Source organism: Aquarana catesbeiana, linkage group LG03, assembly GCF_042186555.1.
Source record: "Aquarana catesbeiana isolate 2022-GZ linkage group LG03, ASM4218655v1, whole genome shotgun sequence".
Taxonomy (NCBI): domain Eukaryota; kingdom Metazoa; phylum Chordata; class Amphibia; order Anura; family Ranidae; genus Aquarana; species Aquarana catesbeiana.
Genome location: NC_133326.1, coordinates 370,181,571 through 370,194,015, shown reverse-complemented (window position 1 = coordinate 370,194,015; position 12,445 = coordinate 370,181,571).

Here is a 12,445-nt window from a genome sequence, read left to right as displayed (position 1 = left end):
GATAGCTAAACAAGGTAGAGGCTGGCTTATGAACAATCATTACAATCCTCTAAAATTACTAAATAATATTGTAACAACTGTGTGTATACATATGTATACATAAGTGACTTTCTCTAATGTACTTATTATTTTTCAGTATGACACCAACTATACAGTGCTCTATATCAACTTTTCAACAATTATCTGTTCTCATTAAGTGTAGGTAGGATACATTTATATACATCATTCCCATTTATTTTACACATATATACTTTTAATTATCCTTACATCATCTTTGTATACATTTTGTTTGCACATTCTTTGAAAACTCTCTTATAGGGGTGATATAGGCTAAGCTGAACCTCACTAGTTAATACGCCCCTCATTACAATTCATTACTCTTTACCTACAGGGCTACTCCCTCCTTTGGCTTCAGTATTGTCAGCTGTCCAATGTCTCTCATGCTAGCCCGGCTGTGCTCAATCCTCAATTGATGGTATACTTTAATATGCTGTGAAAGACAAGCTACCCTTACAGGCAGATTTCTGGAGACACATTTACGGTTATATTCTTTGTTTTTAAATAGCCTTATTGGAATGTCTCGTCTACAATATCTCCACAAAATATGTGAGTCTATACATTATTCATTATTATTGCAACACATATGCTATAAATAACATTGCTCACTGTTCATCTTTGTATATCCTGTATTTTACTTTTTGCTTTTATCACATTTTAGATGTATGATTGACTTCCTTATAAACACCCCAAAAGAAAGAGACATAGATACTGAAACGCGTCGTGTGAATTATGGGAATTTTACAGTTAACCAGTGTGGTGATCTTGTACCTAGCACACAGCTATTGTAACCATTCCAATATATTGTGTTTTTACTGTTTTTACTGTGCATAATAAAATACACGTTTTCTCTACAATATATGTTAATGCCTTTAAAGTCCACCCAGGGTATTCTCTCTTGTGTCTAGTCAATTTGGATGTGGCACCCTACAGGGACACTTTCACTGATATAATCTTTACTGTACAAAGTAAGGTCCATTGGCATGGACCATAGGGTGAGTACATGGATTGAAAACTGGCTACAAGTGGGAGTTCAGAGGGTGGTGATAAATGGGGGATACTCAGAATGGTCAGGGGTGGGTAGTGGGGTCCCACAGGGTTCAGTGCTGGGACCAATCCTATTTTGTTCATAAAAGACCAGGAGGATGGGGTAAACAGTTCAATCTCTGTATTTGCTGACGATACTAAGCTAAGCAGGGCACTAACTTCTTGCAAGGTTTCCACATCCTGCGGAGAAGATCTGAACAAATTAATGGGGTGGGCAACAATGTAAAATAATGCATTTGGGTGGCAAAAATATGAATGCAATCTATGCATTCTATTTATACCTCTGGGGAAATCTAGGATGGAAAAGGACCTGGGGTCCTAGTAGATGATAAGCTCAGCAATGGCATTTAATGCCAATCTGCTGCTAACAGAGCATACAGAATATTGGCATGCATTAAAAAAGGGATTAACTCCAGGGATAAAACAATAATTCTCCCACTCTACAAGACTCTGGTCTGGCCGCACCTGGAGTATGCTGTCTAGTTCTGGGCACCAATCCTCAGGAAGGATGTACTGGAAATGGAGCGAGTACGAAGAAGGGCAACAAAGCTAATGAAGGGTTTGGAGGACATTAGTTATGAAGAAAGGTTGCGAGCACTAAACTTCTTCTCTCTGGAGAAGAGACACTTGAGAGGGGATATGATTTCAATTTACAAATACCTTACTGGTGACCTCACATTAGAGATAAAACTTTTTCGCGGAAGGGAGTTTAACAAGACTCGTGGCCACTCATTAAAATTAGAAGAAAAGAGGTTGAACCTGAAACTACGTAGAGGGTTCTTTACTGTAAGAGTGGCAAGGATGTGGAATTCCCTTCCACAGGTAGTGATCTCAGAGGGGGGCATCGATAGTTTCAAAAAACTTTTAGATAAGTACCTGAACGACTGCAACATACAGGGGATATACAATGTAATACTGACATATAATCATGCACATAGGTTGGACTTGATGGACTTGTGTCTTTTTTCAACCTCACCTACTATGTAACTATGTAACTATGTAACATAAAGCAGAACACCACACAGAAGCCTAGACACAACTGTTGCTTGGGCAAAGCTGACTTGTAGTGCGTGGGATTAAATTGTGTTTCCTGTTGAGATGCTGGGATGGAGCCATGCTGAGAGCTCATACTTAAATGCCCAGGTGTGGGGACATGGTCTCCTAAAGCTGAGACACAGACCTTAAAGGTAAGCAGATAGTCAAAGCATAAACCATTACTGAAGATTCATGACACATCTGATCCATCTCTCTCTTCCCCCGGGGCATGTGTGTTCCAGAGGATTTACATATAGCAGGCCTCAGCATATGCTAAGAACTTAGGGCCTAAATAAAACTTGCCAGAGGGAAACTTGCCTATGGAAGCTCAGCTGAGGAGGTGGATGCATTTTGCCTGAAGCTTCAGGTGTGGAAGTACTTCTTGAGGTTGAGACCCCAGAAGTTGCTGTTGCCTGACTGCTCTTTTAGGGTCTCAGATATACTGGCTGTCCCCTCTTTCTTCAGAATGATTTTCGAGGCTACTATAGGGTCTAATATGGCTAGGACAAGATTGTTTAGGAAGCTGTGTGTGCCTTTACGTATATTGCCCCCTCATCACTGCTTCCTGCATTTCAAGATCTCCAATAAATCCTAAAAACAACCCTAGACTGAGCCTACGTTTGTAGGTGTGTGCTTCTGGGACTGAACACAGGGTGGACAGCCTCTTAATAGGTGAGGGGAAGCCAGTTTATTTCCAGCAGTCCCTCAGGGGATTGGTGCTATATTTAAGTGACCCTTTAGTGGTTTTAGTGTCGTTTCTGGTCAAAGCTGTTTTTGATTATGGTACATAATATGCAGATACTATACTTATGTTTTTCAGTAGTCATGGGAATTACTGTGCTGTAATTCCTAATTTCAGCCATTACACAATAGCAAGAATACTGTGAGTTGGGCAATGGAGGGCTCCTTTAAAGTTATTACCCAGTAGAAAGTAACCTTTAATGATGTTGTCTAAAAGCAAATACAAATTTCTCTGCAGCATTTGTCTTCCCAGTCAGCATAACAAATGTCAGCTGTGAGTAGAGATACCATGAGGCTGTTTCCCTGAAAAAGTTGAAAATCTTCACTCAAAAAATGTTGTTTGAATTATCCATGTAATGGGAATAGCACATTCCTGTTCACCCAATAAAGCTCAGATGCTTTTTATATGACTAGATAATTGAAGTGATCAATCACACAATTATTTGAATAAAAATTCTCAAATCCTTTAGTAAATCAGCCCAATCATTTTTGAGAGTGTTGTGTTCACAGCTTTCATGCTGATTGCTCTTCTAGTTGTTTAAAGAAATACTGTAGCTTAAGAGGTTGTCAGGGCTGGGATCAGCCCTCCCTTTTCAAAGCAGGCCGCTCAGCTGTCGGTTAATTGCCAGCTTCAATCTTTTTTTCCCACAGTGACTCACTTGATGATGATATTCTGTTTGTCAGTCCTGCTGGTTACTTAAGCTGTTCAGTTCAGTTCCTCTCTGCCTTCACCTTGGTCAGCACATCCAGAGACTCCCTGCTGTGTACCTGTTGAAGACTTGCTTGGCTGACCTCCCTTCTAGTTCCTGATCCTGCTTGCTGTTCCACTACGCTGAGTCTCCAGTTTCCTGATTTCCTGGCCTGTCTTGAAGTATGCTGATCTCTGGCTCCCTAAACCCAAGTCCTCTCAAAGCATACGCCCTATAGGAACACTCAGGTGCAGGCTCTGCAGTGTATCAAGGTGCAAAAAACAAATCCTGGACGGCTGCACACTGATAAGGCATCATTATTGTCAAATAAAATCCAGTACAGTCAGTTCATGTTAGCAAAGGCATGGATGAATGACTGATGCATTTCACACCATATATTGGTGCTTAGTCATAGCTCAAATATTGTAGTCTGACCGACTACAATACTACTACTGTCGGAAACACCCTTCCTACATCCTTCCTACACAATTAGACTATGAATGAGGGACACCTGAGAGGAGAGCCTAGCAGAAAGATATCAGTGTCAAAAGCTGTTTACCTTATATATCTTTATGTATAGTTTTTGTACCTTACTCAAAGAGTCCTCTCTCTAAGGTGTTCTCATATTTATGGAAAAATTAATTTTGAAAGAACAACAGACATTTATGTAGAATGAATCAATGAATAAATAGCAAACTATATAGCATTAAATTGATAAAAACTATCCAATTAGTGCACCTGTTCTGACCTAAAAGATATACAATTATTCACTTAAAGAATGAATAATGGCTATTTTTTTAAAGACCATATTTAAAATAATTGTTGTTTGAAATATTGTATTTATTCCTGTTACACATCCGTAGAGAAAAACACACATAATACTGACACTGATTCTATATATTCTATTATCAAGTATATAAATGCATATATTGTGACTCTATATTCCCTGCATAGAGTGCTGGGAACTGAAAATAGGACAAAGAAAAAGAAAAGGCTCTTGATTGTTCAGTGTGTGGATGTGATTTGGATTCTTACTATATCACTGGAGGGATACAAAGACTTCAAATCTAAAAGAGAAAAAGTGTAGAGATCACCCAGGTGTATGTATATACTTACATTTGTGTCCTGTGTATGGTCTGCGCTAACATAGAAGGAACAGCGCAGAGCATGGAAATAGAAAAAATAAACACAGAAAAAGAAGAAATGATGAAAGCACGAGTCTACCGATATACATGATAGTTCTCACCATTATGTAATGATTGTCATAGTAGAAAAGTATTGAAAGATCTATCAGACCATTAATAATGTCGATCTTAGCTATTTCGGTTCTCACACTAGACATAGCATAATTACATATGGACTCGCTAGTGCGAGTCCATAGTCCCCTCTGGGTGGCCTTACCACTTTTTATACACCCTGGATAACTAAACTAGATGTATCTTTACAGTGAAGTTCATTACAATGGCGTGCCACATTGGTGGAATGATCTTTCTCTATGTCATAGAAGTGATCGTAAAGGCTATCCTTAAGTGTAGTCCTTCCGACATACTGGATAGAACACAATGTGCATGTAATAACATACACCACAAACCGCGTATTGCAGTTAAAGAAAGATGAAATTTTGTGTGACTTGCCTGTGGTGGCCAAAAGAACTGTGTCACCCCCTTTGAAAAAGGGGCAATATGCACAACCTCTTTTCCCACATTTAAAGATGCCTTTAAAGGATAACCAATTTGTGGGGTTTTGTTTGCTAGTGTAAAGGCTGGGTGATAGCCATTTACTGAGTGAGGGTGCCCTCCTAGAGACCGTCCGTATGCCTTTTGCCAGTATTTGAGAATAAATAGGGTCATTTGAAAGCACAGGTAAATATTTAGTGATGATCTTTTGTATTTTATTAAATTCTGTACTATATGAAGTTGAGAAAGTTGGAGTGTTGCTAAACTGTTCTGACTTCCCATGTTTGGATTTTATGCCTTTGGCGGGTTTATCTGTAGATAAATTGTCCTGAGGCACCTTATTAGCAATTTTTAATGCTCTGTTGATAACTGACTTGGAATAACCCCTATCTTCAAACCTGGAGGACATAAGTGTGGCTTCGCGTTTAAAATCTGAGTTTCTACTGCATACACGCTTCAACCTAAGAAACAGGTCAACCGGGATACTATTGATCGTATGTCCCGGATGGCTGGAGTCGGCATGTAGAAGCATGTTCCCTGCAGTGGGTTTTCTATAAAGATTTAAAATGATTTCATTGTTGTCTCCAGTTAAAGGCATATCCAAAAACTCAATGGACTTCATATTATGCTGTCCAGTGAATTTTAAATTTAAAATATTGTCATTTAAATGTTCCAACCATGTGTCTAGGCAGATGTGTTATCCAGATACTATAAAGAGGAGGTCATCAATATACCTGCAATAAAATACAGTATCTTTCTTTTTCATACATCATGGGACACAGAGTCAGGCTAATATTCATTACCTGCTGGGTTATACTTCATTATTAGGTGAATGGACACTGGTAGACCAAAGGTCTTCAGACAGGAAATGATCCCCTATATAACCCCTCCCATACAGGAAGCACTTTCCTTTTTTACCAGTGTCTGCAAGGTGGATGTCAGGGTTTGTTTGAGCTCTCTGAGCTCCAGGTCTCTGGTCCCACAAATGGTTCCAAAATAAATCAAAGGATTGACCGATTGGATCCATTTGACACAGGCTTTTATGCTTAGATAAATGGTACCCGAGCCTTGCAAAGAAGACTCAAGATCCTGTAAGGTTTTGCCTGTAATGTGGCCTCCGGGTGCTGGACCCTGTGGAGTGGAAATCCTGGACACTACAGTGCTAAGTAATTTCCTGCAGGGTGCTGTACAGGTCCAAGGGAGTGGACCCTAAACATGAAAAGGGTACCCAGTCCTTGAAGGTTCAAGTGACAGGAACCTGCAGTGAAGGGTGAAGATTGGGCCCTTAGTTTCTAAGTGGCCCTGCGCCTGGATGGGTAAGTGAACCCCCTTTATTTTACTATTGTGGGGTATCCCAGTGATTGTAACAATCAGTCAAGCTAGCTAAAAAGCTGGACACCTGTGTGTGGTGACCATACAGGGGAGTTTTGTGCTAGCTGTGGGTGTTTGCAAAGTGTAACTTTTTTACTTGTGTCTGGCTGTTTTTTACCTGTATGATGGCGCATGACGGTGTGCCATTTCGTCTTGGTTCACCATGGCGCACGTGCGTTCGCTCAGCAGTTTGTGTGGTGGCCATGGCACACGCGGCTTCACCGCACATGCGCCATAGCCTTTATCTGGGCGCACGAAGATTTGCGTCATACACGAATACAGTCATGCCCATTTGCTGGGACCATGCACATGCGTGCGCATACACAGAACATTCCGGTGCACACCCAGCTTATTTAAGCTGTGTAAGCCAAGCATGTGGTGCTTCCAAAAGGCAGCTGTGGGACACAGAGCAAGCTCTGAACAGACACTTGCAGTGGTTCATTTTTCCTTACCCAGGTCATGTGAGTCACCAGGTGTTGCTTGGCAGGCTAAAGGTGAGAAAATTATTAGACCCCCGCGCTTATGGTGAAAATGAAAACTGAGGAGCTGCATCCTCTATCAATAGATTCACCCTAAGGTGAATCTAGAAGAAAAGTGTAAAGAGGGGATAGGTATGGTGCTGAGGTGACTTACAACCTCTAAATACTTGAGGGGTTTGTGTCACGGGTGCATTTTGTGCAAAAAGTGACAATAAAAGTGCAGAAAATAAATATTTGTATATTCACAAAAATCCACAAAAAAATCCTACTGTGTAAACTTCCTAACCGCTTATACATAATACATATTGTTATGTTCAAACAAAAATAAAATAAAATAAACACAATCCTGTGCAAAACCTGCAATTCAAAGTGACATTTCTGTACAAAAAAATCCAAAATATATGACTGGTGCATAATGTTGCTGTGAAACTGGGTTCAGAAATATGCACATACTGTCCTTAAACCCTGGTGTTTAAAAAAAAAGTCCAATAAAGTGACAATGTGCTCCTTCAAATTGTTCTGTGCTTCTTGGAAAACAGTGCCCCATAAGAAACGCACTCACCGCTATTATTCACCCCACAAGGAGGTATTTCGCCTTCACAGTATGAGCCACTGTTCAGCCTGTGGAGTGGGAGGAAACTTCCTATCCTGTGTTCTCCAAGTGCCTCCTTGTCTGTGATGTAAGTGGTCTCCTCACTGTTAACCTCTTAGATGTTACCCACATGTAGAGAGGAAAGAGACTTCATAGCATGATACCGTACAAGTATCCAAAAATGTATTAGTAATACTGATGGGTACTCACTTTTAATAAAAATCATTAAAAGCGAAAAAGATGATGTCCCATTGACAAAACGCGTAGGGTGGGACTATATAGCATCATTGCATCACTTCCGGTTTCGAGCCGTGGAGCGCAGATCGCTCCGGTTTCCTGTTTTTAAACACTGTTTTCGCTTTTAATGATTTTTATTAAATTTGAATTTTGTGGATTTTTGTGAATATACAAATATTTATTTTCTGCACTTTTATTGTCACTTTTTGCACTAAATGCACCAGTGACACACATCCCTCAAGTATTTAGAGGTTATAGGTCACCTCTTAATAAGAGCAGCGCCATACCTATCCCCTCTTTTTCACATGGCAGGCTAAAGGTGCTTAGCAGGATTGTTAGCATAGGGGCTTGGTGAGCCCTATTAAAGGGTCTCCCTTCTGAGGTGTTTTAATATTACACCCAAGTACTCTTTGTGTGCGGCTATTAAATGTCTTCCAAAAAGAGGAGTGGGACTAACACCACAGGGAAGGGCACATATGTTGTCAGTAGTTCCTGATGAACCTAGTTGTATCCCTAGTGTTGTATCCCCTGAAGGACCAGAGCCACCCGGGCAATTTGAGCCGCTACGCTTATCTGGTATTTTGCCTACAGTCAACACTGCTGCTTCACCCTTTATCACTAAGGATGAACTGTCCTCAGTCCTAGCCAGGAAAGATCACAGGATTGCTGGCATGATTTCCTCCAACCCGCAGGGTGACAGGAAAGCGTGACAGATCCCCTTTCCCAGAGTCTCCTAGTCTGGAGCAGGAATGGGTTGAGGATGGGGAAGAGTTTAAAGCTCAGGATTCGGTGGAGTGCCCGACAGATGAGTCTGCTTCCGAGCAATCTGGACAAGAAGATATCCAGTCGATGTCAGCCTCTTAGTCGCAGAGGCTTTTGATCCTGACTCTAAATGAAATGGTTCATTCTGCCTTTAAGTTGCCTTTTGCAGAGGTGACTGAGCCCCCTGGTCCTCTTTGGGATCCCTGAGGCCAGAGATCAGGTCGCACAGACTTTCCCGCTACACCCCCTGTTGGAACAGGCAGTGTATGCTGATTGGGAACATCCTGACAGGACTTTTTTGCCTCCTAAAAGGTTTTCCCTTTTATATTTTTTGTTTACAAATGTTTTTATTGAAGAAATAAAGACAATTACATGAAAAAGAAAAAAAGTGAACATTAATCAGCATTGAGAGTGTTATATAGAGCTAGAATCTCCGTACAACCACTCTATTCTCTTACTTAGTACCATGGTCCCGGGTACTTATGAAGAAGTACCTGGGACCATGGAATTGAAGGTTTTCGCCAGTTCAGGGCTATTGCCTATTAAATAGCACTAAACAGCGTGTGCACCAGCTTTTGCTTAGGTGGTGGAACCTCTGGGAGCTCTCCAAACAAAATACACATTTGGTATGTCAAGGTGATGCTAGATCCAGTTATTGGAGTACTTTCATAGCTGTCTTCTGCCAGAGAGAGCCCAGGACCTTACAGCTCCAGAAAGTATGGAGACGAGTGCCCCCCTCACCACAGTCTCTGAAGCATTTGTCTGGAATGGCAGGGAACATCCTATGAACTCTGACTGGTGTGTAATACCATCTGGTGTGCAGTTTCTCCACAGTTTCCTTAATGGCCACTGAGTGGGTACATTTATGTATATTAGTGATCGTATCAAGCCAGTCTTCAGCTGAAAACTCCTGGCCCACCTCAGATTCCCATCCCAACATCGCCTGGGATTTAGCTTCTGTGTGTTGATCGTTAAGGTGCATATATAGGGTGGAAATCGTCCCTCTATCTCTGGACCCCTCATGGCACGTGACAGAAATCTGAGTTAGGTATGGCATAATTTTGGTGTAAATGTTCAAAAGAACAAAATGTGGTGCCCTGTAGCAATGAATGCAGCGTCACTAGTCCTTGTGAGGACCAGTGTGTAAAGTCCATCTCTGCATTAAAAGCCACAGGGAAGTTGGTGTCACCCAAAAAGGATGTCAAAGGGAGGGTTTAGAGAGAAGCCTGAACTTTTCCTTATATAGGGTGCAGAGGTAAAGGGATTGCCCAACTATTCCATTAAGCTGGGTAATAATTCTCTGGTTTAATGCATTAGTCCAACAATGTATACCATTGAGCTAATTGTACTAGCCTTGCCGCTAGGTAATATTTCCATAAGTCTGGGCAACCTAGGCTCCCTCTATTTTGGGACATATACAACAGTTATCTACCCATGCATGGTTGTTTGCCCTGCCAGATAAATTTTAGCAGATCCGCTTGTGTAGCTTGTATGGTGGATCTGGACACGTATAGTGGTAAGGCTCTAAAGAAGAATAATAATTTCGAGGGAGAACCGACATTTTGACTGCCTGTATTTGGCCTAAAAATGAAATGCGATATAGGGACCATTGGGAGAGCAGCTTTTTGATGTTGGAGAAAGCCTGATGGTAATTTTGTGTGTATATTTGTCTAAGGGATGGTGCTAGACGAATCTGTTCCAGGAAAACTCGAAACTGCCCTTGAGGGAGGTCACCAAGGAGTGTGGTATGTTGATTGGCATAGCTACCCATTTAGAGGGGTTCACGTCAAATCCTGATATGTAGCTAAAGGTGTCCAAGGCAGTGAATAGATTAGGCAATGAAATTAAGGGGTCGAGGAGGGGCAGGAGGTGGAGCCTAGCAGAGCAGACATGCATTGTTAGAGCTCCACACCGCTGAGGAGAGAAGAGAAGGACAAAGCGGAGCCTGCAGGCTCAAAAGGTATCCATTTGAACCTTTTTGCCCCAGGGAACAAACTGTAAAAGTTTGGGCAGGAAATATGATACTGGGAGGAAACCGTGGCAGAAATAAAAATCACCTCACAAAGAGCTCACAGGCACTCACTGCAGCTGAAGCAGCTCCAGTCACCTCACAAGATACAGCATCAGGGCGCTCTCACAGACAGAAAATGTCACAGCAAGACTCTCCATTTGAGTCAGATACAGAACAAATCCTCTCACAAACTTCTCCACAAGCCTCCTCAGTATCCCCAATAATATTATTACAATTTGAAAAGATGCTTCATAAGGCTTTAAAACAAACCTCAGACCAAATAACAAAAAGCCTAACCAAAGAAATAAGAGAGCTGGGAAACCGCACCGCAGCCTTAGAAATAAAAATGGATGAAATTGAAATTACAACCCAAGAAAATATAACAGAATTGGAACAATCAAAAAAAGAGAATTTAATACTTCAAACTAAGCTCGAAGATTACGAAAATAGAGCCAGACGTTCAAACTTACGCATAAGGGGAATACCTGAAACTGTGACAGACCTGCAATCTACTATTAATGCTCTATTACAAGAACTAAAGCCAGATATCCCTAATTGAACGTTTAGAACTGGACAGAGTACACAGAGCCCTCACAGCCAAAAAGAAAGATGGACCCCCACGTGATATAATCACAAAATTTCATTATTACAGAACGAAAGAACAAATACTAATTGCTGCAAGAGAAAAAAAGGAACTTAATTTTCAAGGACACAATTATCAAATTTTTGCTGACCTATCCCAACTTACTATTACTAAAAGACGATCCATGAAACCCCAACTAATGGAACTGCAACGCCACAACATTATGTATCAATGGGGCTTCCCCTTTTCAGTCAGATTTAACTACCAAGGTACAATTTACAGAAGCAGATCAGCAGATGAACTACAACAAACCCTTTTAAAATTAAATCTGACAGAACCCACAAGCAGCAACACTCCCACACGCAGAAGAATGGCATCATCTTCACCTTCAGGCAGCACCCAGAAAATTTCAGAACAAAATGGGAATCATCATTCTCACAAAAGAGGCCGTTATGCCACATCATCCATGGACCAAGAAGATTCAATGGACTGACATCCTAATTCCTGATATCTCTTCATTTATTATACTAAGAGATGGTTCTCTATAAAAAAACCTATATTTATAACTGAATGTAACTGCATTCTGATAGTCACACACTGTGTGGGATCATGTTACATTCCAGTTATATTTCTTATTACTTCTGATTCATATAGCCTTAGAATATATAAGTGAAATAAGGAAATTCTTGTTCAGTTATATATTAACAGGTAATAACAATAGATTTATTACTTTTTAGGACAAATATGTTCAATAATCCAGAAGTAATGGAAGCTTTTTCTTTCTTTTCTTAAAACAAATATATTATTACCTAACTAGTTCCTAGAATTATGTTTTTGTTTATTCTAACATATCTAAACAGTTACGTATAAATAAAATATGTAATTGTTTACTCTAAAAGGGTTAAAATCCCAAAATAATTCAAACTATCTTCATCAATACCAAAGTTATTAACAGTACCTTTCTAACTGAATTATTTAGCCTAGGGCAAGACTAACCATATACAACCACCCTGGAATAAATAATTTCAACAAAAACTATATTCTGCACTCCAATTAATGAAACATCATTTTGATGTCTTTTGACATAGCACTTCTCTCCTGTAAGCGGAAGATCCGTGTACCCCCATTAGCCCTCCTCATTCTCCCAACCATATTATGTGGGAGT